Genomic DNA, 24878 nt, shown 5'->3' on the forward strand with positions numbered 1-24878 from the left:
GAAAGAAAAACAACAATACAGTATACTAATGCATATATATGGAATTTGAAAGATGGTAACGATAACCCTATATGCGAGACAGAATAAGAGACACAGATGCATGGAACAATTTTATGGACTCTGAGGGAGAAGGTGAGGGTGGGACGTTCTGGGAGAATAGCATTGAAACATGTATATTATCATATGTGAAACAGAACACCATTCCATGTTCGATGCATGTGACAAGGGCTCAGGGCCGGGGCAATGGGATGATCCAGAAGGATGGGATGGGGAGGGAGGTGGGTGGGGGGTCCAGGAATGGGAACACATGTAAACCCATGGCTGATTCATGTCAATGTATGGCAAAAACTATTACAATATTGTAAAGTAATTAGCCCCCAACTAAAATAAATAAATTTATTAAAAAAACAAAAAAGAAAACAATCTTCACTAGTTAATTTTTATGCTAGTGTCATACTCTAACTTACTATTTTTGGATTTGTCAACTTTAGGTAGTATGTTATCTTACTGTTTTGAAAGATCAGGGAATTAGTGTATCTAACATTCCTTTTATAATTCCTCCTTCTCTTTTAATTTTTGTTAACTTGTGATGTTATTATTTTTACCTCATCAAAGTTTTGTTTATACATAGTTATAAAATCTGTAATTTATACTGTTTTGACTATCAGTTGACTTTAAAAATAGATTTTAAACAACAGCATCTGCTATTTTATAATTGTATAATTTAGTTGTGAACCAAGTGATTTGTTGAAACTATAAAGGGGAAGTGTAATTCTTTGTATTTTAGCTTCTGCCAGAGAAAGTCTTCAAGTTTCATTCTAGATGCCCAGCTATCTCTGTTCCTTCTTGCTCATGTTGTCTTCTTCAATGGTTAAGAACACATTCCACACTACTTATGATTGAATCTGAATATCAGTAGTTATGGTAATGTGATATTGAGCAAGTTACTTAAGCTCTCAGCTTAAAAATTCTGATCTGCAAAGTTCGTGTGTTGTTCAGTTGCTGTGTCAAATCTGAATCTTTGCAACGCCATGGAAGCACACTCCAGGCTTCCGTGTCCTTCACAGTCTCCTGGAGCCTGCGTAAACTCATGAACATTGAGTCAATGATGCTATCCAACCATCTCATCCTCTCTTGCTCCCTTCTTTTCCTGCTCTCAATCTTTCCCAGTGTCAGGGTTTTTTCCAATGAGTTGGCTTTTCACATCAGGTGGCCCAAGTATTGTAACATCTACTTCAGCATCAGTCCTTCCACTGAATATTCAGGACTGATTTCCTTTAGGATGGACTGGTTTCATCTCCTTGCAGTCTGAGGGACTCTCAAGAGTCTTCTCCAACACCACAGTTCAAAAGCATCGATTCTTCGGCGCTCAGCTTTCTTTATAGTCCAACTCGCACATCCATACATGACTACTGGAAAAACCATAACCTCGACTTGACGGACCTTTGTCCACAAAGTAGTGTCTCTGCTTTTTAATATGCTGTCTAGGTTGGTCCTAGCTTTTCTTCCAAGGAGCAAGTGTCTTTTAGTATCACAGCTGCAGTCACCATCTGCAGTGATGTTGGAGCCCAAGAAAATAAAGCCTGCCACTGTTTCCATTGTTTCCCCATCTATTTGCCATGAAGTGATGGGACTGGATGCCATGATCTTAGTTTTTTGAATGTTGAGTTTGAAGCCAACTTTTTCACTCTCATCTTTCACTTTCATCAGGAGACTCTTTAGTTCCTCTTGGCTTTCTGCTATAAGGGTGGTGTCATCTGCATATCTTAGTTTATTGATATTTCTCTCGGAAATCTTGATTCCAGCTTGTGCTTCATCCAGCCTGGTATTTTGCATGATGTACTCTGCATATAAGTTAAATAAGCAGGGTGACAATATACAGCCTTGATGTACCCTTTCCCAGTTTGAAACCAATCTGTTGTTCCATGTCTGGTTCTAACTGTTGCTTCCTGACCTGCATACAGATTTCTCAGGAGGCAGGTATGGTAGTCTGGTATTGCTATCTCTTTAAGAATTTTCCACAGTTTGTTGTGATCTACATAGTCAAAGACTTTGGTGTAGTCAGTAAAGCAGGAGTAGAATTTTTTCTGGAACTCTCTTGCTTGTTTGATGATCCAGCGGATGTTCGCAGTTTGATCTCTGGTTCCTCTGCCTTTTCTAAATCCTGTATAGTCTGTATAGTCTACCTGTTTGGTGGTGGTGGTGGTTTAGTCCCTAAGTCGTGTCTGACTCTTACTCTGTGATAATCTCCTTGTTTAAAAGGTCCTAAGTCATTTCTCATGTAGTGAGGTGTCTAAAGAAGTAACTACAGGGAATGGAGATCATGGTGACCAAAATCTTGGCCTAATACAGTCCTCCCTTTGGCCTCTGTGATCCGTATCTGTCTTACATGTAAAAATGCGTTAACCCTGTCTCAGGATCCCCAAAGGCCTCATCCTTCTTAGAGTATCCATTCGGAGTTCTAAGTCTCATCAGCTTAGAAGTGTTAAATTTTGTGTCTAAATTATTTAATTCAAGTATGGGTGAAGCTCTCTGTGGACCTATGAAACTAACGAGGTAGTTATCCATCCCCAAAATACAGTGGTGGGACAGCATTAAGATGATAGTTTTTAGATTTTTCAGTTCAAAAGGGAGAAAATGGAAAGAAAAATTAGTCACAAGTACTAAGTAACTTTTAAAAACTAGTTGGAATGGGGGGACCCATGTACACCCATGGCTGATTCATGTCAATGTGTGGCAAAACCCACAATACTTTACAATATTGTAAAGTAATTAGCCTCCAATTAATATAAATTAATTAATTTAAAAAAAAAACCAGTTGGGGAATTACCAGTAGATTTTAAGGCCTGGGAGTGAATAATCCTCTGCAGTTGTGACCTTTGCCCTGTGGGCTTACATCTCTGCCCTCCTTGGTTATTTTTGTTGTTTGGTTTTTCATCTTTTATCTTTCCTTATATTTGGTAATTCTTGGTTGTCTATTCATACTCATGGAAGAAGGACTAAGTTGCTAAGTGAGTTTCTCTGCTGCAGGTTTGTTTTATTAATAGGTTCCTTCCTATACTGTGGTAGACTTCTTTATTTACTCTAAGGCATTAATTCTTAAAGAGGTAAAAATTGGTTATGGGGTTAAAAAAAAAGGGGCTCTTTTTAAGTATAAACCACAGAGATACATTACAAACAAATTCACAGTGTGTCTGTGGTACTACAGTTTCATGGAAATGGTGATTAGGGTGAAGACGTTAAAAAATCTCCTTAGGGGGTAAATATTGGAAAGAAAGGTGGGAAAAGTGCTTTAAGGTATTTAGTTGAGGAGGAGGCAGACTGTTGGGTATCCACAGTTGCCAAACTCATCATAGCTTATGTGGAGAGTGTCTCAGCTGCTGCTTTGCTTTTTTTCATGCTTCAACACCCACCCTAGGAGCCCTCCACAGACCTGCACACTTTATTTCGAGTAATAATATTCTGATATTTTCATTGAAACTTAGTACATTCACACATACATAAATTTATAGATCCATAACTGAGCAAAAGTTCCGTGAAATAGTGTATACTCTCACTTTGTATTTTCTGTACTATTCATTCTTGACTGTTGAAAATTGCTAGCTGTAACCCATCCAAACTTCAGACCTGTAGTTTTGAATAGGGTCTTCCCACATGGTGCAGTGGTAAAGAGTCTGCATGCCAGTGCAGGAGATGCAGGAGATGTGGGTTCAATCCCTGGCTCAGGAACATCCTCTCGAGTAGGAAATGGCAACCTGCTCCAGTATATCTTGTCTGGAGAATCCCATGGACAGAGGAGCCTGGCTGGCTACAGTCTGTGGGGTTGCACAGAGCTGGACAGCTGGACAGCAACTGAGTAGCAGCATAGTTTGAAGAGGACTTTAGTGCCTGGCCTTAATGGTAAGACTAAGAACCACTGCTTTTTCTTTAAGCAGGGAGAGTTGACTAATTATTTCGAATGCGGTTCTTTTATTACTGATATACTGATTTATATTCTGGATAACATCCCACCATCACCTCCTGCTCTTTTTATTGGAATCTTATGGAAAATCCTGAATGAGGTTTTTGGCCAACCCAGTATTTTAAGCTTGGCGCCTCTCTTTGACTTTGTTGGGAAGACCCAAAGTGCTTATCTTTGTTTCAGTTCCTTTGTTCACTTTTTCTTAATCTGAATTTTTTTTTTCCAAGTATTACCCAAATTTCTGATCTGATTGTGGAATGCTTTTCTTCTGTATGTTTATGATGTATTTTCTTAAAGGCACCTTTGTGTGTTCAGTCTGCCACCTTGAATTGGAAGGTCTTTAGTTTGTTTAACGTTGGGTTTCCCTGTTGGCTCAGACGGTAAAGAATCTGCCTCTGATGCAGGAGACTTGGGTTCAATCCCTCGGTTGGTAAGATCCCCTGGAGAAGGAAATGGTAACCGACTCTAGTATTCTTGCCTGGAGAATTCCATGGACAGAGAAGCCTGGTGGGCTACAGTCCGTGTGGTTCCAAGAGTCACACAACTGTGTGACTAACACTTTCACACTCAAATGTTATATTTTGGTGTTTTCCAATTTTTCTGCAAGTTTATGATGGTTAAATCTGCATGCATAGCCACGATTATTTTTAGGAATGTTTATGTTGACTGACTGTGTGACATATCTACCTGTAAAATCTTCTGCTTCCCTGTTTCACCAAAGCTAAGTGGTTGACTGGGTCATGATTAAGCTGTCTATGGTGAAACTGCCAGAGGTTTTTGAATTCCAGTTTTGCCACTTAGTAGCTCTGTACCTTTGGGCAAATTATCTCATTTCTCTCTACCTTTTTGCTTATTCTAAAGTAAGGGTAGTAATATGTACTTCTTAGGGTTGTTGTGATAATTAGAATTTAGAGCATATTAAAAAAAACCAAAACTTTTAGGACAACGCTAGTGACATATTCAGCTGGTAAATAATCCGCCTGCAATGCAGGAGACTTGAGTTCAATCCCTGGGTTGGAAAGATTCCCTGGAGAAGGGAAAGGCTACTCACTCCAGTATTCTGACCTAGACTGTATAATCCATGGGGTCGCGAAGAGTTGGCACAACTTAACTTTGACTTTTAGGGCTTCCCTGATAGCACAGATGGTAAAGAATCCGTTCGATTCCTGAGTCAGGAAGATCCGTTGGAGAAGGGATAGGCTACCCACTCCAGTATTCTTGAGCTTCCCTGGTGGCTCAGCTGGTAAAGAATCTGCCTGCATTGTGGGAGACCAGGGTTCGATCCCTGTGTTGGGAAGATCCCCTGGAGAAGGGAAGGGCTTACCCACTCCAGTATTCTGGCCTGGAGAATTCCATGGACTGTATATAGTCCATGGGGTCACAAAGAGTCAGATACGACTGAGCGACTTTCACTTCACTTTTGTGACATGTAGTAAGCATTTGACTGTTACTTGTCTATGTCACTATCATAACCATATTCATCTATACGTATGTGGTTTTTTTGCATAAGAAGAAGGAAATGGTATTTTGTTTTATCCTCTTGACCATTGTTTTTATCTAAGTTTCATATTTGTGCAAATTTTACCTTTGTGGGGGTTTTCAGCCTACTTGATTTTTATTTTAAACAATCAAATTCATTTTTGCTTTGATGGAATTATTAAGCTGGGAAATTGACATAGCTAAGAATGAGTTAAGTAAATTAAGGATAGCAAGGGTAAGAGGTAACTGGAGAAACATCAGTTAGGCTGATGGGTTGAAGGTTGTAAACCATATTCACTTACTTCGGCATTGTAGATATAGGTAAATGTAAGAGATATCGAGTCGGATTGTCTGGGTTACAACATTGATTCCACGACTTATTTATTGGCTATGTGACTTGGTGTAAGTTACTTTTCTGTACCTCAGTTTTATCATCTGTAAAGTGGAGACAATAAGGATTATTGAGAAGATCCCATGAATTAACACATAAAAATTGCTTGGAAGAGCTTAATTATTAGTAGTTTTGATATGTTGCTAGAGTTTTGAATTGTGTTTGATGGTATTCAGAGTTAAAGTGTAAGGAGTATAGAGTTGTAAAAAGGGTGAGGTTTTTGTATTGAAAGGAGAAATGTACTGTTTTCTACTCTTTAGAGATGATATAGCATTTGGTACGAAGGAATTAATCTAAATTAATGAATATTTTATTAATACAAATAATACTTCAGTCATTGGGCCTTCTAGGGTTGTTCCTATGTGTTTGGAGCCACACCTAGTCATTGTTGCTAATTGTCTCATTTAATAGCCATTAAAACATTTCTCTTTCATATTTGTTATGTCTTACTAAAAAAGTTTCTCCTTTAGTAGTTAACAGTAGTTAGCCCCTATTTATTTATTTATGTTTTATTGAGGTATAGTTGATTTACGATGTTTTGTTAATTTCTTCTGTGGAGCAGAGTCACTCAGATATATATATATGTGTGTATATATATATCTGACCCCCATATTCTTTTCAATTATGGTTGTCACAAGATATTGGAATATAGTTCCTTGTGAACTATATACAGTAAGACCTTTGTTTATCCATTCTATATGTAATAGTTTGCCTTACCTAATCTCAAACTCCTATTCCTTTCTCCCCTAGCTCCTATTAGAAGTTTATTTTCCTTTCAAGTTGTGCAAAATTTAAAGTTAAAATATGTATGACATACAGTCTTACATTAACTTATAGTTTCCTTTTAGAGTAGTTACTCAAAATATTTTTCTTTATAGTTTTTGAGTATCACATACTCAAAAGTATTAGATTTTTAGTAATTTCAGTGTAGTTTACCTAGTTATCCTATTTGTAGCAACTTTTTCCTGTTTAAAACCACTTTGGGTAATACTTATACATTCTATTTATTTATATGAATTATATGTTTGAGTATAGCTTTAGAAATAGATTTTTTAAGGCTGCTAAGTTTTGTTTACTATTTTTTCATTTAGTCATGTAAATGCGTTAAATAGCCATTTGAAGTTATTTGCAGATACAAATTTGTTTTTGAAAGTTTTTTATTGCAGAATTGCATACGGTTCAAATGACTTCATTGGTTCACCCTGGCTAGCTGTGTATCTCTTCATGAGAAGGAATTTCGTCAGTATAGTCTTTGAAGAAAAGATGTCTTATCTCTGATGAGTTGCCAGAAGAATAATTTTTCTTAAAAATAGTGAAGTGTCTTTTGTATTTACTATTTGCCTGCACATCTTTTATCTTTGAAGTGTGTGTGACATACGTGTACACGCCATATGTGCATTGAGAAACATTTTAATCTACCACATTTAGGGCCAACTTTTTCATTAGTAAAATTGCATGAAAATTTGGCAGTTTTTATTACAGCATATTAAGTTTATTACCTTTGATGGTCTATTGCTAAATGTAGTTCTGATTATTTTTATCTCCTTTCCTGTATCAGTTGTGTGCATTTATAAAAAAGCTCTGAATCTATTCTTTATATTCTGTGTTATTAATTATAAGCTCAAATTTGAAATTTATAGAGCACGATAACATTTTGATTCAAGAATATCAAATATCCCTCTTGTTACAAAGTAGTTGCCCTGTTAAAGGTAGTTGAGTTTCTCCTTTCATTAGGGTAATGTGCTATGTTGAGCTTAGGTTGTTAATTGATAGATGTGGTATCCTCTCTGCAAGAGCTTTTAAAATGCATAACACGTATTTCTGAAAGCAGCTGTTGCTATGGCAACTCTCGGGTCACTTGCAGCTCAGCTTACATGATTGGCTGTTAATGGAGTCTAATATGCTTAAGAAGAGAATTGAGCAAATGAAAGAGGGTTTTGAAGGGTTCCTCTTAAACCTCTTGAAGTTTAACAGACTAGCACACAAAATTTTAACACTTATAACACTGTTAAACAATTTACTAGTTTTATGAATAATGAAAGACAGGAAACATTTTTGGAAAAATAATTTTCTGAACCCTTTTAGGAATGCTGGAAGCTTGTGTTGTCACTTTTCCTCATTTTACTATTGTTTAAAGAAACACTCAACTGTCAGTTACGTTCCATATTCTACTGTCTGTAGCACCTACCTCAGAGGAGTTAATTAGATTGGGACATGGAAAGGTTACTAATTGTGCAGGCTCAGAAAGAATGGTACAACCAGGAATGAAGTTTAAATTGACTCTAGTTACCTGAGTTAAGAGTCTGCTCTCACTTGGATTCTTAATGTAGTCACATGAAGTCTTAGGGGTATAGGAATGGTGTGAAAAGGGAGATAGTGATGTGTAGTTTGAATTTTGAGGCCTGTTAAGTAAAATCAAGTCTAATTAGGAACTACCATAGTAAAAATAAATTGAGCCATGCAAATTGGCACAGTTATATCTATCTTCTTAAATGATGGAATTTTTCTCAGTATCTACCTACCACCTCTTTTGTAACTATGATGTTAGAATGAGGGCAGTTATACTAATTTAAGTAACTGCTGTTTCTACTTTATGTTAGGGTTATAAAAAGTTGATTATGGTGGTGGTGCTGAAATTGATACACTAAGGAATAGGCTGTGTTGGTATGTATAGTTATATTAGATTTTCTTATTTTGCTAGCAAAACTAACTCATGATAAAAAATTAATTAGCACTTGGTAACACTCTAAATTACCTTTGATAATTTCCCTTATTAAGGAAATCCTTTATGACATTAAAGAACTTTTCATAACAGACTGCATAGAAATGTGGAGTACCCCCATTAATTTTTTGACAAAACACTTTGGAAGTTCAATAAATGACTTCTAAACACTAAAACTGTATGCCCATCATCAGTATGATCTTTGGAAATATTTTAAAATATCGTTTGTTTTTAAATGATAATGACATGTGATCTGGGGGATCTGGTGACCGTAGGTCCTGTTCTGCCTGGGCCATTCTGGTAGTACTGAATTATTATTGTTCTGTTACCTAAATGAAAATATTAAATGGCACTCCTGTTTTGTATATAATACTAGGAAATTTAAAGAAAAATATTGGAAATCATGTACAGATTTGTATGTAGTTCATAGATAATCACCTGTTAACATTTTAGTGCATCTTCTTAGTGCATCTCCTTTTCAGTCTTCTGTGTATGTAAATATCTATGCAAGTCACTCTTCATATATTTTCCTTCCATAAAGTTTCATTAACATTTCATGCTTAATATTTCATAGTCATTATTTTAATGGTATATGAAATATACTGCTGTCCCTTTATAGGGCATTGTTTCCAGTTTTATTTATTTTTTCTATTATAAATGTTTCAGGACAATGTGTAAAAATTTGTATGTGTAAAAATATTTACTTTTTAAAATTTAGGATTCAGAGAATAACAGTAAGTCAAAGATTACTGATATTTTAAAGGTCTTAATATGTTAGTTGCTTTCTAGAAGAATTTTTTTTTCATTTTTTTTCCTACTTTGAAGTTACTTTAAATTTACTTGTTGGACCCCAAGTGCAGAATGTAGAATTAATACTCTCCTCACTTCATGGCACATGGTAATTACTGACTCACTTAAGATCTTGCTCTCATTTTATTTCCTGTTATCTGCATTATCCACTCTTCTATCTCTTCTCACAGGCATTTATATAACATGATACCTACACACACACAAAAATCTATTTGTGTGCATTCTTGAGAAACATATATTGCTGAATTGTGTGGAGTTTATCCTTGTCAGACATAGAGTAGAATTGGCATCATTTTGTCCTTTACTTTTTTTTCTTCCCACTCAGCATTATGTTTTAAAGATCTATTCATGTTACTCTATGCCTGTCTTGTCCATTGAATCTAATGGCTTCTTAGTATTCCATAGTGTTCCACCTGCCATGTTTCACTTAACCATTGCCTTAGTTCAGTGATGTACACTATAATTCCTCCAGCTCTCTGTTAGCACAAACATTACTGAAAAAAAGCGTTCTTATTCTTATTCCAAGAATAGCAAGGAGAGGTAAGAAAGCCTTCCTCAGCGATCAATGCAAAGAAATAGAGGAAAAAACAGAATGGGACAGACTGGAGATCTCTTCAAGAAAACTAGAGATACCGGGGAACATTTCATGCAAGGATGGGCTCAATAAAGGACAGAAATGGTATGGACCTAACAGAAGTGGAAGATATTAAGAAGAGGTGGCAAGAATACACAGAAGAACTATACAAAAAAGATTTTCACAACCCAGATAATCACAATGGTGTGATCACTCACCTAGAGCCAGACATCCTGGAATGTGAAGTCAAGTGGGCCTAAGCTAGTGGAGGTGGTGGAATTTCGTTTGAGCTATTTCAAATCCTAAAAGATGATGCTGTTGAAAGTGTTACACTCAATATGTCAACAAATTTGGAAAACTCAGCAGTGGCCACAGGACTGGAAAAGGTCAGTCTTCATTCCAATCCCAAAGAAAGGCCATGCCAAAGAATGCTCAAACTACCGCACAGTTGCACATCTTACAAGCTAGTGTAATGCTCAAAATTCTCCAAGCCAGGCTTCAGTAGTACGTGAACTTCCAGATGTTCAAGCTGGTTTTATTTTTTTTTTTATTTTTATTTTTTTTGCCATGTAAAGCTGAACTTTTATTTCCAGTCTTCCCTTCCACACAGTTCTGTTTGAAAGCATGGTAGTTACAAGATTAAAAATGTTAACATTCTGGCTATGCTCCTTACTACTGGTCATGTGATTTAGCAGCCACTTATTAACCTCTGTTTCTAAATTTTCCATCTAGGAAATGGAAATAATACCAATTCCTACCTATAAGGTTAATGTAAGATAGAAATGAGTCCGTGTCTGGGCTAGGCTAAGTCGCTTCAATTGTGTTCAACTCTGAGATTATATGGACTCTAGCCTGCCAGGCTCCTTTGTCCATGGGATTTCCCAGGCAAGAATACTGGAGTGGGTTGCCATATCCTCCTCCAAGACATCTTCCTGACCCGGGGATTGAAATCATGTATCTTAACTCTTCTGCAGCATTCAATATTAATGTCTCAAAATTGGGCACATAGTTTCTCAGGAAAATGTTAATACAGAAAAAGAAAACAATGAAATAATAAGAAAGCATTCTTTGGTTCAGTTCAGTTCAATTCAGTTTCTCAGTTGTGTCAGACTCTTTGCAACCTCATGACCCGCAGCATGCCAGGCCTCCCTGTCCATCACCATCTCCCAGAGTTTACCCAAACTCATGTCCATTGAGTCGGTGATCCCATCCAACCATCTCATCCTTTGTCGTCTCCCTCTCCTCCTGCCTTCAATCTTTCCCAACATCAGGGTCTTTTCAAATCAGTCAGCTCTTCACATCAGGTGGCCAAAGTATTGGAGTTAAAGCTTCAACATCAGTCCTTCCAATGAATATTCAGGACTGATCTCCCTTAGGATGGACAGGTTGGATCTCCTTGCAGTCCAAGGGACTCTCAAGAGTCTTCTCCAACACCACAGTTCAAAACATCAATTCTTCAGCCCTCAGCCTTCTTCATAGTTCAACTCTCACATCCATACACGACTACTGGAAAAAACCATAGCCCTGACTAGATGGACCTTTGTTGGCAAAGTAATGTCTCTGCTTTTTATTTTTATTTTTTTTATAAATTTATTTATTTTAGTTGGGGGCTAATTACTTTATAATATTGTTTTTGCCATACATTGACATGAATCAGCCATGGGTTTACATGTGTTCCCCTTCCTGGACCCCCCACCCACCTCCCTCCCCATCCCATCCCTCTGGGTCATCCCATTGCCCCCCGGCCTTGAGCCCTTGTCTCATGCATCGAACATGGAATGGTGTTCTGTTTCACATATGATAATATACATGTTTCAATGTCAAGCTGGTTTTAGAAAAGGCAGAGGAACCAGAGGTCAAATTGCCAACATTCTCTGGATCATTGAAAAAGCAAGCGAGTTCCAGAAAAACATCTATTTCTGCTTTATTGACTGTGTGGATCACAATCAACTGTGGAAAATTCTGAAAGAGATGGGAATACCAGACCACCTGACCTGCTTCTTGAGAAACCTGTATGCAGGTCAGGAAGCAGCAATTAGAACTGGACGTGGAGCAACAGATTAGTTCCAAATAGGAAAAGGAGTACGTCAAGGCTGTATATTGTCACCATGCTTATTTAACTTATATGGAGACTACATCATGAGAAATGCTGGGCTGGATGAAGCACGAGCTGGATGAAGCACAACCTGGAATCAAGATTGCCGGGAGAAATATCAATAACCTCAGATATGCAGATGACACCACCCTTATGGCAGAAAGTGAAGAAGAACTAAAGAGCCTCTTGATGAAAGTGAAAGAGGAGAGTGGAAAAGTTGACTTAAAGCTCAACATTCAGAAAACTAAGATCGTGGCATCCGGTCCCATCACTTTGTGGCAAATAGATGGGGAAACAGTGGAAACAGTGGCTGACTTGAATTTTTTGGGCTCCAAAATCACTGCAGATGGTGATTGCAACCATCAAATTAAAAGACGCTTACTCCTGGGAAGGAAAGTTATGACCAAACTGGACAGCATATTAAAAAGCAGAGACATTACTCTGCCAACAAAGGTCCATCTAGTCAAGGCTATGGTTTTTCCAGTAGTCATGTATGGATGTGAGAGTTGGACGGTGAAGAAAGCTGAGCACCGCAGAACTGATGCTTTTGAACTGTGGTGTTGGAGAAGACTCTTGAGAGTCCCTTGGACTGAAAGGAGGTCCAACCAGTCCATCCTAAAGGAGATCAATCCTGGGTGTTCATTGAAAGGACTGATGTTGAAGCTGAAACTTCAATATTTTGGCCACCTGATGCGAAGAGCTGACTCATTTGAAAAGACTCTGATGTTGGGAAAGATTGAAGGCAGGAGGAGAAGGGGATGACAGAGGATGAGATGGTTAGATGGCATCACTGACTCAATGGACGTGAGTTTGAGTAAACTCCGGGAGTTGGTGATGGACAGGGAGGCCTGGCATGCTGCTGTTCATGGGGGTCGCAAAGAGTCGGACACGACTGAGTGACTGAACTGAACTTAACAGTCCCATAGAACTCCAGTATTCTTGCCTAGGAAATTACATGGACAGAGGAGCCTGGCGGACTACAGTCCGTGGGGTTGCAAAAGAGTTGGACATGATTTAGTGACAAAACAGCAGCAAGAATGCAGCAGTGTTTTCAACCTTTGGGGGAAAGTGGGAAGATCAGTTAATAAAATCAACTGTTTCTTTCTTCATGTTTTTGGATCTTATAATGAGGTGTATTTAGTGTACAGTTTGGGAGTTATTTTGAATTTTTCTCTTTACCTCCTAAAATAATTTCAATTAAGTCTCCAAAGTAATATAGATTTATTCTCTGTATCCTTCACCTAGCTTCCCCAAATGCCAGTATCTTAATTATCACAGCACAATTTTCAAAATCAGAAAATTAACTGATGCCATATTATTAACTAATATGCAGACCTTATTCATATCTTATCAGTTGTCTCACTAACATCCATTTTCTGATCTAGGATCGAATCTAGGATCCACATGGCATTTAATTGTTATGCCTCTTCTCGACAGTTTCTCAGCCTTCTGTCTTGCATGACTTTGATGCTGTTGAAGAATACCGGGTTGTTGTTTTCTATAATGTCCTTCAGTTTCGGTTTATAGGATTATGATTAAACTCAAATTTTTCTTTTTTGGCAAGAGTACAATGGAACTGAATTGTATCCTTTTTTGTTCTTCATATCAGGAGGCTCCTGTTGATGTGTCCCATTATTAGCAGTGTTAAATGATTCCCTGGTTAAGGAGGGGCTTGTCAGTTTTCTCCATTGTACTGTCACTGTTTTCCTCTTTGTCATTAGTATGTTGTACAAAGGAGATACTTCAAGACAATACTTTTCGTTATACTTTTGCCTACCAGTTTTGGTATCCATTAATGATTCCTGCCTCAAAAAGTAATTATGATGTTTATTAAGTGGTGATTTTTCTTCTTTTATCATTTCTTATACATTTATTCTGTGAGGAAAAGCTTTCCCTTCTCCCCCATTTACTTTTTCATTCAATTTTTATTTATATCATTATGTACTGTTAGATGATTGCCTTATTTTTGGGGTTGTAAGCCATTATAGTTCAGGTTTTTCTAATTATACTAGTCTTCAAGATTAAAGAATTTTTCAGAATTTAAGATAAAATATTACTTGCTGGTGGAACAGTAGATTTGAGGAGAACTCACAGTAGGTCTCTGGATTTAAAGAAGCAAGAGAAAATTAGATACTTTAATTATTGTTCATAGGGTCGCAAAGAGTCGGACACGACTGAGCGACTGAACTGAACTGAACTGAAAACAATGTTCAAATTTTCTAGTTGTAAAAGAACTTTTCCTAAACCTATGCACAAAGCAGTGCATCCGTAAAATTTCATATCTTTTATCTGGTTTGGACCTTTATTTTTTCTTTTTTAACTTGAAGTATTAAATACTGTGGTAGTTTCAGATGTATAGCATAGTAATTCAGCATTTGTGCAGATTATATGCCATTATAGGTTATTATAAGATGATAGATATAATTCACTGTGGTATACCAGTATATCCTTATTGCTTATCTATTTTATTTATATATATATGTGTGTATATATATATGTGTGTGTGTGTATATATATATACATGTATATGTATATGTATATATGTACACATATATGCATACATACATATATGCATACATACATATATATATATATATATGTAGTAGTTTGTGTTCCTTAATCCTGCACCGCTAATTTGACTCTCTTCCTGTCTCCCCTGTGGTAACCACAAGTTTTCTATATTTGTGAGTTTTGTGTATACATTCATCTGTATTAGTTTTTTAATTCCACATATAAGTTACATTTAATATGTTTCTTTTTCTGACAAAATTCACTAAGCGTAGTATTCTCTAAGTCCATTCTCATTGCTGCAAATGACAGTAGTTAATTCTTTTTATGTGACTGAATAACAGGCTATTGTACATACACAGCACATCTTCTTAACCCAGTGTCTGTTGATAGGCACTTGGGCTGCTTCCATGTCTTGGCTATTATAAATAGTGCTGCTGTGACCACTGAGGTACATGTATCTTTTCAAGTTGAAGTTTACCTTTTTTTTTTTCCGGGTATATGCCCAGGAGTGGAATTGCTGGATCATATGGTAGTTCTATATTTAGTTTCATAAAGGACCCTCCATGCTGTTTCCATGGGCTTTCCTGGTGACTCAGTGGTAAAGAATCCACCTGCCAATGCAGGAGACTCGGGTTCAATTCCTGGGTCAGGAAGATCCCTGGAGGAAAAAGTGGCAACCCACTCCAGTATTCTTGCGTGGCAAATCCCATAGACCGAGGAGCTTGGTGGGCTCCGGTCCATGGGTCGCAAAAGTGTAGGACATGACTTAGCAACTAAGCAGCAACTACTTAATGTTTCCATTGTGCTTGTATTAATTACATTCCTATCAGCACTGAATGGGCTCCTTTCTCTCTACATCCTCTTTAACATTTATTATTTATAAACTTTTTGATGATAGCCATTCTGACAGGTATAAGGTGATACCGCATTGTGGCTTTGATTTGCATTTCCCCAATAATTAGCAGATGTGGCTGTTAGCCATCTCTGTGTCATCTTTTGAAAAATAGGACCTCATTCTTTTAAAGTTTGTTTAGTCATAAGGATTTATTAAGAACCCATTTCTTCCTGATCGTGGCCCCATAGAATCTGTTTTTTCACTGCCTTTATCAAACTGAATAGGCATGTATTCCTCTCTCAAGAACTAAGAATCTATCATGCGTTCTGTGTGTTTTAGTTCCTTAAGAGCAAGCAGCATAATTTTTTTAATAATTAAACTTATTTTTAATTGTAGAATAATTGCTTTACAGTATTGTGTTGGTTTCTGCCGAACATCAGCATGAATCAGCCATAGGTATACATATGTCCCCTGCCTCTTGATCCTGCCTCCCTCATCCGTCGCCACGCCACCCCTCTAGGTTGTTACAGAGCCCAGCAAATTCTCCTTGGCTATCTGTTTTACATATGGTAATGTGTTTCCATGTTGACTTTCTTCATACATCCCACCCTCTCCTTTTTCCCCTACCCATGTCCATAAGTCTGTTCTCGATGTCTCCATTGCTGCCCTGTAAATAGATCATCCGGAGAAGGCAATGGCACCCCACTCCAGTACTCTTGCCTGGAAAATCCCATGGACGGAGGAGCCTGGTAGGCCACAGTCCATGGGGTCGCTAAGAGTCGGACATGACTGAGCGACTTCACTTTCACTTTTCCCTTTCATGCACTGGAGAAGGAAATGGCAACCCACTCCAGTATTCTTGCCTGGAGAATCCCAGGGACGGCGGAGCCTGGTGAGCTGCCGTCTATGGGGTCGCACAGAGTCGGACACGACTGAAGCGACTTAGGAGCAGCAGCAGCAGCAAATAGGTCATCAGTACTATCTTTCTAGATTCCATATATATGCATTAGTTTACAGTATTTGTTTTTCTCTTCCTGACTTACTTCGTTCTGTGTAATAGGCTCTGGGTTCATCCATCTCATTAGAACTGACTCAAATACATTCCTTTTTATGTCTGAGTAATAGTCCACTGTATATATGTACCACAGCCTCTTTATCCATTCATCTGTCAGTGGACATCTAGGTTGCTTCCATATCCTAGCTGTTGTAAATAGTGCTGCAGTGAACTTTGGGGTACAAGTGTCATTTTCACTTTTGGTTTCCTCGGGGCATATGGCTAGTAGTGCAATTGCTGGGTCATATGGTGGTTTTATTCCTAGTTTTAAAAGAAATCTCCATACTGTCTTCCATAGAGGGTGTATCAATTTGCATTCCCACCAATAGTGCAAGAGGGTTCCCTTTTCTCCACACCCCCTCCAGCACTTACTGTTTGTAGATTTTCTGATGATGACCATTCTGACTGGTGTGAGGTCATACCTCATTGTAGTTTTGATTTGCATTTCTCTAATAATGAATGATGTTGAGCTTCTTTTCAGGTGTTTATCAGCCATCTCTGTGTCTTCTTTGGAGAAATGTCTGTTTAGATCTTTTGCCCCGTTTTTGAGTAGGTGGTTTGTTTTTCTCATATTGAGTCGTGTGAGCTTCTTGTATATTTTTGAAATTAATCCTTTGTCAGTTGTTTCAATTGCTATTATTTTCTCCCATTCTAGGGGCTTCCTTCGTAGCTCAGACGGTAAAGTGTCTGCCTGCAATGCGGGAGAACCGGGTTTGATCCCAGGGTCAGGAAAACCCCCTGGGTAAGGAAATGGCAACCCACTTCAGTACTCTTGCCTGGAAAATCCCATGGATGGAGGAGCCTCATAGGCTACAGTCCATGGGGTTGCTAAAAGTCGGACATGACTGAGCAACTTCCCTTTCTCCCATTCTGAGGGTTGTCTTTTCACCTTGCTTACCGTTTCCTTTGCTGTACAGAAGCTTTTATGTTTAATCAGGTCCCACTTGTTTACTTTTTGTTTTTATTTCCATTATTCTAGGAGGTGAGTCATAGAGGATCTTGCTGTGGTTTATGTTGCAGAGTGTTCTGCCTGTGTTTTCCTCTAAGAGTTTTGTAGTTTCTGGTCTTACATTTACGTCTTTAATCCATTTAGAATTTTTCCCTGTATATGATGTTAGGAAACGTTCTAATTTCATTCTTTTACATGTAGCTGTCCAGTTTTCCCAGCAGCACTTATTGAAGAGACTATCTTTGCCCCATTGTATATTCTTGCCTTCTTTGTCCAAAATAAGGTACCCATAGTTGCTTGGGCTTATCTCTGGGCTTTCTGTCTTGTTCTGTTGATCTATATTTCTGTTTTTGTGCCATTACCATACTGTCTTGGTGACTGTAGCTTTGTAGTATAGTCTGAAGTTAGGAAGGTTGATTCCTTCAGCTCCATTCTTCTTTCTCAAGATTGCTTTGATTATTCTGGGTCTTTTTTGTTTCCGTATGAATTGTGAGATTTTTTTTGTTATAGTTCTGTGAAAACTGCCATTGGTAATTTGATAGGGATCGCAGCGAATCTGTAGATTGCTTTTGGTAGTTTAGTCATTTTCACAATATTGATTCTTCTACCTCAGAAACATGGAGTATCTCTCCATCTGTTTATGTCATCTTTGATTTTTTTAATCAGTGTCTTATATTTTTCTGTATACAGCTCTTTTGTCTCCTTAGGTAGGTTTATTCCTAGATGCTTTATTCTTCTTGTTTCAGTGGTGAATGGGCTTGATTCATTAATATCTCTTTCTGATTTTTCATTGTTAGTGTATAGAAATGCAAGTGATTTCTGTATAATGATTTTTTATCCTGCAGCTTTGCTAAATTCACTGATTAACTCTAGTAATTTTCTGATAGTATTTTTAGGGCTCTGTGTATCATGTTATCTGCAAACAGAGTTTTACTTCTTTTCTAATCTGGATTCCATTTATTTCCTTTTCTTCTCTGGTTGCCATAGGACTTCCAAAACTGTATTGAATGATAGTGGTGAGAGTGGGCACCTTTGTCTTGTTCCTGATCTTAGAGGTAATGCTTTCAGTTTTTCCATTGAGAGTAATGTTTACTGTGGGTTTATCATATATGGCATTTATTATGTTGGGGTAAATTCCTACTATGCCCATGTTTTGAAGTCTTTTTTTTTTTTTAATCATAAATGGGTACTGAATTTTGTCAAAGGCTTTCTCTGCATCTAATTGAGAATGTCATACGGTTTTTATCTTTCCTTTGTTAATATGGTGTGTCACAATGATTGATTTGTGTGTATTGAAGGATCCTTGCATCCATGGGATAAACCCTACTTGACCATGGCAAGCACTGTAATTTAAACATTTTTTGATACCAACATTTTCTAACATCGCCTTGCATTTAGTAGATCAAATACCATTGGGGGCATTTAAATACCACTGGGGATATGGAATGGAGGGCTGCAGAGGAATATGGTCTTGTCTTTTTAAGTTTGTGGGGTTATTTCCCTGTGAAGCTAAGCATATACAAAACTATTCCAGAATGTCTCCTGGAGACTACACATTTATCCCTAAACCAGAGAACAGAAGTATGCATTCTGCAGTGAGAAAAGTTTGTTATGTTGCTTTTATTTTGAAAATTAGAATTACTATTAGAAAGTTAGTTTTGCAAATTAATATTGTACAAGGTGATAAAAGAAATAGTGAATTGTAAATAAAAGAATAGTGTGGAAAGTTACGAGTTTAAACTTGAGCCATAAATTATGCATGAATTTAAAATTTGTTTTTGAAAAGTTTTAATAATGGAATAATACACATATTCTGAGGGTAATTGAAAAAAAATGTTGGCTAGAAAGCACATAGAAACATAGATTCCTGTAATTTTGGCAGACAGGTATGTCAGTTATCTGTTTGCAATTGTATTCTCTCTTGAATACTTAGTACAGGATGATTTAATGTAAGGAACTTAATTTCCTTGGTGTTCATTTTTACTTATTAGCTATCTTAAAGGTTGATGGCATTTTTAATGCTATTTAAATTTAGAGCAGGCCAATCAATAACATATTTGTAGTTGGTTAGTTGAATAATGTAATATTTTTTAAGATAATTTTAGAGGGCTATATATTTAAATTTATTTAAATTTAATTTTTTCTTAAAATGACAATGAATACATATTCGTAATGCTTTCTTAAATTTTTGATTAAGTTAGATTAATAATACAGATGAGCAAATGTCTTGACTCTGCCACAAATCCACGTATTATATTCATGCAGTCTTTGAAGTTTTATTACTTGTTTCCAGTCTGCTCTGGTCTTGATACAATAGTTTATGTAAGATTCTTTTCTCTTAGTTCCATTTTGTGCTTGTAATTTTACTCCTGTTTGTTAGATTTGTCATTTTGCATCTGACTTTGGATTCTGATTCCTTATCAAAGCTCTAGTTTGGATCTGTTCGATTGATGCTTTTTTGTTTTTCTACATTTTTCATATAGTACACCTGCCTGTCGAACTCTTGAAACTTAACTCAGGAGGCCTGAACCTTCTCTAGAGGAACCAGGGATAAAGCATACTGTACTCTGACTTCCTTTTGTAGTTTTGGTGCTGTACAGATTTCCAGAAATGAGAAATCTCAGTTAAACTAAAAGGCAGTTTTTATGACAGCTATGTAACTGGTTAGAAATTATAGTGAGAAAAAGCTCCCGTGCACAATAGCTTTAAAAACTTCCCTTGTAGTCCAGTGGCTAAGACTCCACACTGTCGGTGCAAGGGGTCCGGGTTTGATCCTTGGTTAGGGACTGGATCCCACCTGCTGCCACTAAGAGTTCACCTACTACATTTTTTTTTTTTTTAAGATCTCACATGGTGCAACTAAAGCCACATAAATAATATTTCAAACAGACTTATAAATGAACTAGCAATTTACTTACCATTTTAGTGAGCTTCCCTGGTGGCTCAGTGATAAAGAATCCACTTGCCAATGCAGGCGATGTGAGATGCGGTTTGATCCCTGGGTTGGGGAGATCTTCTGGAGGAGGGAATGACAATCCACTCTAATGTTCTTGCCTAGAGAATTCCATGGACAGACCACGGAGTTGCAAAGAGTTGGGACATGACTGAGTGACTAACACTTTCACCTACCACTTTATTAATGTTTTACATTTGCTAATACGCCACCTTTTTGGGTGCCAGGTACTAGACATTTCCTTAGGAACAAGATGAGAAGACAGTTCTTCCCAGAAGATCATACAATCTCCTAAAAAGCTAGAAATACAAATGAATTATTTAAATTGTGTGGTGGATTGCTGTGAACTTAAAACTGCCTTAGGAAACTCAGTCAGGGGCTCTGTATCAACTTAGAGGGGTGGGATGGGTAGGGAGATGGGGAGGAGGTTCAAGAGAGAGGGGATATATGTATACCTACGGCTGATTCATGTTGAGGTTTGACAGAAAACAATTCTGTAAAGCAATTATCCGTAAATTAAAAAATAAACTAAAAAAAAAAAAGACTAACAGAGTGGCGTGATAGAAGTAAGGAGCTGGAAGAAATTTGTGGAACTATTACTTACAAAATAATACATGATCACACACAGACACGCACACATAGTACACAGCAAAAAGTGTGATTCCTAACCCTGCCTAGATTTCAAGAAGTTGAGAGCTTTCGAATTTGCTTCAGGAGTAGGGTTTTATTGGGCATGAGGTAGTATTTGCACATGCGCAGAAGCAGAAGAGAATTGGTTTTGTCAAGAAATAACAAGCACTTTGGAATTAGGAGTAGATTAATGGGAGAGGAGCAGTGAAAGTTGCAATTGCAGGACAGTTTTAAGGTGCTTGCTGTTATCTCTTGGTTTTAGAGTATAAGAACATAAAGTAATGGGAATATAAAAAGTAAAGGGAAAATGTAACTAGATGTGAAGAAGATAAAAAGGAAGAATTTGGGAAATAGTTTGAGGATGTTTATCATGGAACTGCATTTTCCAAGGCCAACATGTAAAGCTTTGGCACAGTTTGGTCAAAACAGAAAAAAATTCGAAGCTTTCTGGATATGACAGGAGTCTTATTTTGGCTTGTCATTTTCCCTTAGTGCCAGGACATTTATCTGTGTGGTAGAGTTGTATGTGGGTATAAGATCACCTATGGGGGGCTTTTTCAAACAACTTTCTTCCATTTCTCATATACTCTGTTCCTCCATCTTATCTCTTAACCCCCTTGCTTGTCCTCCTACCTTCATCTGCCCAACATCTTAATGTCACTGCTAAATAAGTCAGTTACTGAGAATACTACTGTCAACTATTTTTGTGTTTGCTTTTAAAGAAAATGCTGCTGATTTTGGTTTGTCAACTATCTGAGAATTCTCATGTTCAGTTTTGCAACTTTGGCTTTTAAAAATATATTTACATAATATACATGCATGGACACATACTTCAATTGAACAAATTTTTACTGGGTTTCAGGCATTAAGAGTATGCTTTCATGTGTGGTAATTTGCTTCAGTCGTATCTCTTCGCGACCCTGTGGACTGTAGCCCCTCCAAACTCCTCTCTGTCCATGGGGTTCTCCAGGCAAGAATACCAGAGTTGGTTGCCATGCCCTCCTCCAGGGGATCTTCCCAACCCAGGGATCGAACCCGCATCTCCTGCATTGACAGGTGTGTTCCTTACCACCAGTGCCACCTGGGAAGCCCCATTAAGAGTGTAGCAGTGAGCAAAAAGAACAGATACTTGGACCTGCAGAGCTTTGTGTTTTTATATGCTTCTTTCTGTAGCCCGGTCTTAATATTAAACAGTTACAGGCATTCTTCCAATTATTTCTCTCAGCAACCATATGAAGTTTTTTTTTTTTTCCTTAGTTTTATTATTCCTGTTTCAGAGGTGGGAATACTGAGGCATAGTGAGTTACAGAGTTAGAAAGCTTAAGGCCCAGATGATCTGGATCCAGGGCCCAAATTCTTGAAGCCCTCTGCTATATTTCCTTTTGATTTTAAGGCTTTGTTACCTGGAGATGGTAAAAGAAGGGAATACTTTTTTAGAATATTTGAAGAGAAAAAGAGGACTAATGAATGAGTCAACTTACTGTTACCAGTAAACTGTCCCATTGAGCATGTAGTTCAATTTTTGTTGTAACAATGTCTTGTCTCTTTAATATTTGAGATTTTGAGGATTAATGTTTTCTAAAGTTTATTACTTCTCCATTTCCTATGTCATAACAGTGCCTTTTTCCTATTTACATCATCTTGTAGTAGGAATTGCTGTGTAACTTGGAGGTTTGAATTCTATTTTGGCATTCTTTTTATTCACTAAAAGAACTAGAAAAAATTTCTCATTTGTAGGCTTACTTTTACTTAGAGATTGGTACTTTGTTTTCTTGATTGAAATCTGCTTAAATTCTTTGTAGTATGACGTATACATTTATGTATTGGAAAAATTTTTTTCTCTTAATATCTTTAATTTGCTGTCATGAACATCAGTAACAATCATAATTCTAGTTAAAAGAGTAAATGAGTATAACACTTCTATGTTGGTACAGAGTAGTACTTCAGATCCACACACGCAGGATCTTTGTTGTGAAAAATGCATGGACTCTCTAGTTGTGTGAGGGCTCAGTTGCCCTACAACATGTGGGATCCTAGTTTGCTAACCTGGGATCGAATCCTTGTCCCCTGCATTGCAGGGTGGATTCTTAATCTCTGGATCACCGGGGAAGTCCACAGTTTTAGAAACACCGTTGTTTTGCTTTGCAAATCATTTGCCATCCACTACCATGTACCCTCATGTGTGAGTATATACACATTAACTGCTAAGAGATTCTCTCAGACAGCTCAGATAAAATTTTAGGAATGATAAAATAGGGGCCTGAATTAATTAGATTGTAAGTGTGCCTGGAGAGTGAATTCCTCTGATTAAAGACTAGAACTTTGTACTCCACAGGTGATACTGCCTGTAATTGGAAATAAACTGTGCATTAGATACTGCTTTTTAACCCTTGTTCTTCAATCAGTTAATGAGAATTTATAAAACTGGGTGTTATTTAGGCAAGATACAGGTTGGTCATTATATTCCGAATTTTATGTTTCTTCCTCTCATCATCTTTGGCACAGTGCATGGCAAACAGATAGGGGCACTGTGTATTTAAGTAGATGGGGCATTATGCCTCTGTATCTGTGTGTGCGCACATGTGCTTAAATCCATGTGAGATCAGAAAATTGACCAAGGATATAAATTAACTCTGTGGAAAACTTTAATCAGCTAATAAGTTATTTACTATTTCTAAAAAAAGACTTTATTTTTAAGAGCAATTTTAGGATCACAGCAAAATTGAATAGAATATACGGAGACTATCCCATATATTCCTTGTCACCATGTACATACAGTCTCTTCCACTATCAGCATCTTGTACTATAGTGGTACATACGTGAGTTTAATTGATGAACCTACACTCACATGTCCTTATCAACCAGAGTCCATAGTGGAACATTACTGTTCACTTTTGGTGTTGTATAAACTATGGCTTTTTATAACTAGATCATGACGTGTGTCCATCATTATAGTATCATAAAAAAAGTTTTACTGCTGTAAAAACCTGTGCTCCACCTATTATCTCTTCTGCCCTTGTAATCCCTGGCAACCACTGGTATTTTTAACGTCTCATAGTTTTGCCTTGTCAAGAATGCAGTGTAGTTGAAATCATGTAGTATGTAGCAGTTTCAGATTGACTTCTTTCAGTTACTAATATGCATATGACTTTCCTCTGTGTCTTTTCATGACTTGGTGACTTGTTCCTTTTAGTACTGAGTAATATTCCATTGTCTGCATGTACCACAGTTTATCCATTCACCTCCTGAAGAACATCTTGGTTCCTTCCATGTTTTCACAATTTTAAATAAAACTACTGAACATCTTTATGTAGGTTTATGTGTGGAGATGAGTTTTTATTTCCTTTGGATATATACTTTGGAGGATATATACTTTGGAACATATGGTAAGAATATATGAAGTTTGTAAGAAACTGCAAGACTGTCATCCAAAGTTGCTGTACCTTTTGCTTTCCTGCCAGCAGTGAATTTCTGTTGTTCCATTTACTTGTCAGCGTTTGGTTTTGTCAGTCTTTTGGCTTTTCACCATTCTGAGTGTAGAAGTATCTTACTGTTTTTTAATTTGCAGTTCTTTAATGACGTAGGATGTTAAGTATTTTTTCATATGCTTATATGCCAGCTGTGTAGTTTCCTTTGTGAGGTGTTATTCGAGTCTTATACCCATATTTTAAGCAGGTTATTTGTTTTCTTATTGAGTTTAATACTTCTTTATATATTTTGGACATTTAAGATACTAGATTAAAAATATATTGAAAATATTAAACAGAAATGTCTAGAGAAATATTATTTCCCTGCCTGTGACTTGTCTTTTCATTTTCTTGACAGTCCTTTGCTGAGCAGAAGTTTTTAATTCTAGTAAGTCCAGTTTAACAATCATTTTCCCCTCATAGTTCATGCCTTTGGTGTTGTATCTA

General features: G+C 37.2%; 1 protein-coding gene across 8 annotated transcripts in view; it reads left to right on the forward strand.

Annotated features, from left to right (window-relative positions):
• STAG1 (STAG1 cohesin complex component) overlaps positions 1–24878 on the forward strand; it is a 483951-nt gene that overhangs the window by 107312 nt on the left and 351761 nt on the right. For 2 of the 8 annotated variants that reach the window (XM_081569675.1, XM_081569670.1), the window contains one exon: positions 18369–18436. The exons of the other annotated variants lie outside the window; for them this stretch is intronic. The gene's annotated coding sequence lies outside the window, so the exon portion shown is untranslated. The remainder of the gene's footprint in view (positions 1–18368; positions 18437–24878) is intronic. 8 annotated transcript variants of the gene reach the window in all.

The sequence above is a fragment of the Giraffa tippelskirchi genome, chromosome 2 (genome assembly GCF_054371585.1).
Source record: "Giraffa tippelskirchi isolate mGirTip1 chromosome 2, T2T-mGirTip1v1.2.pri, whole genome shotgun sequence".
Lineage (NCBI taxonomy): Eukaryota > Metazoa > Chordata > Mammalia > Artiodactyla > Giraffidae > Giraffa > Giraffa tippelskirchi.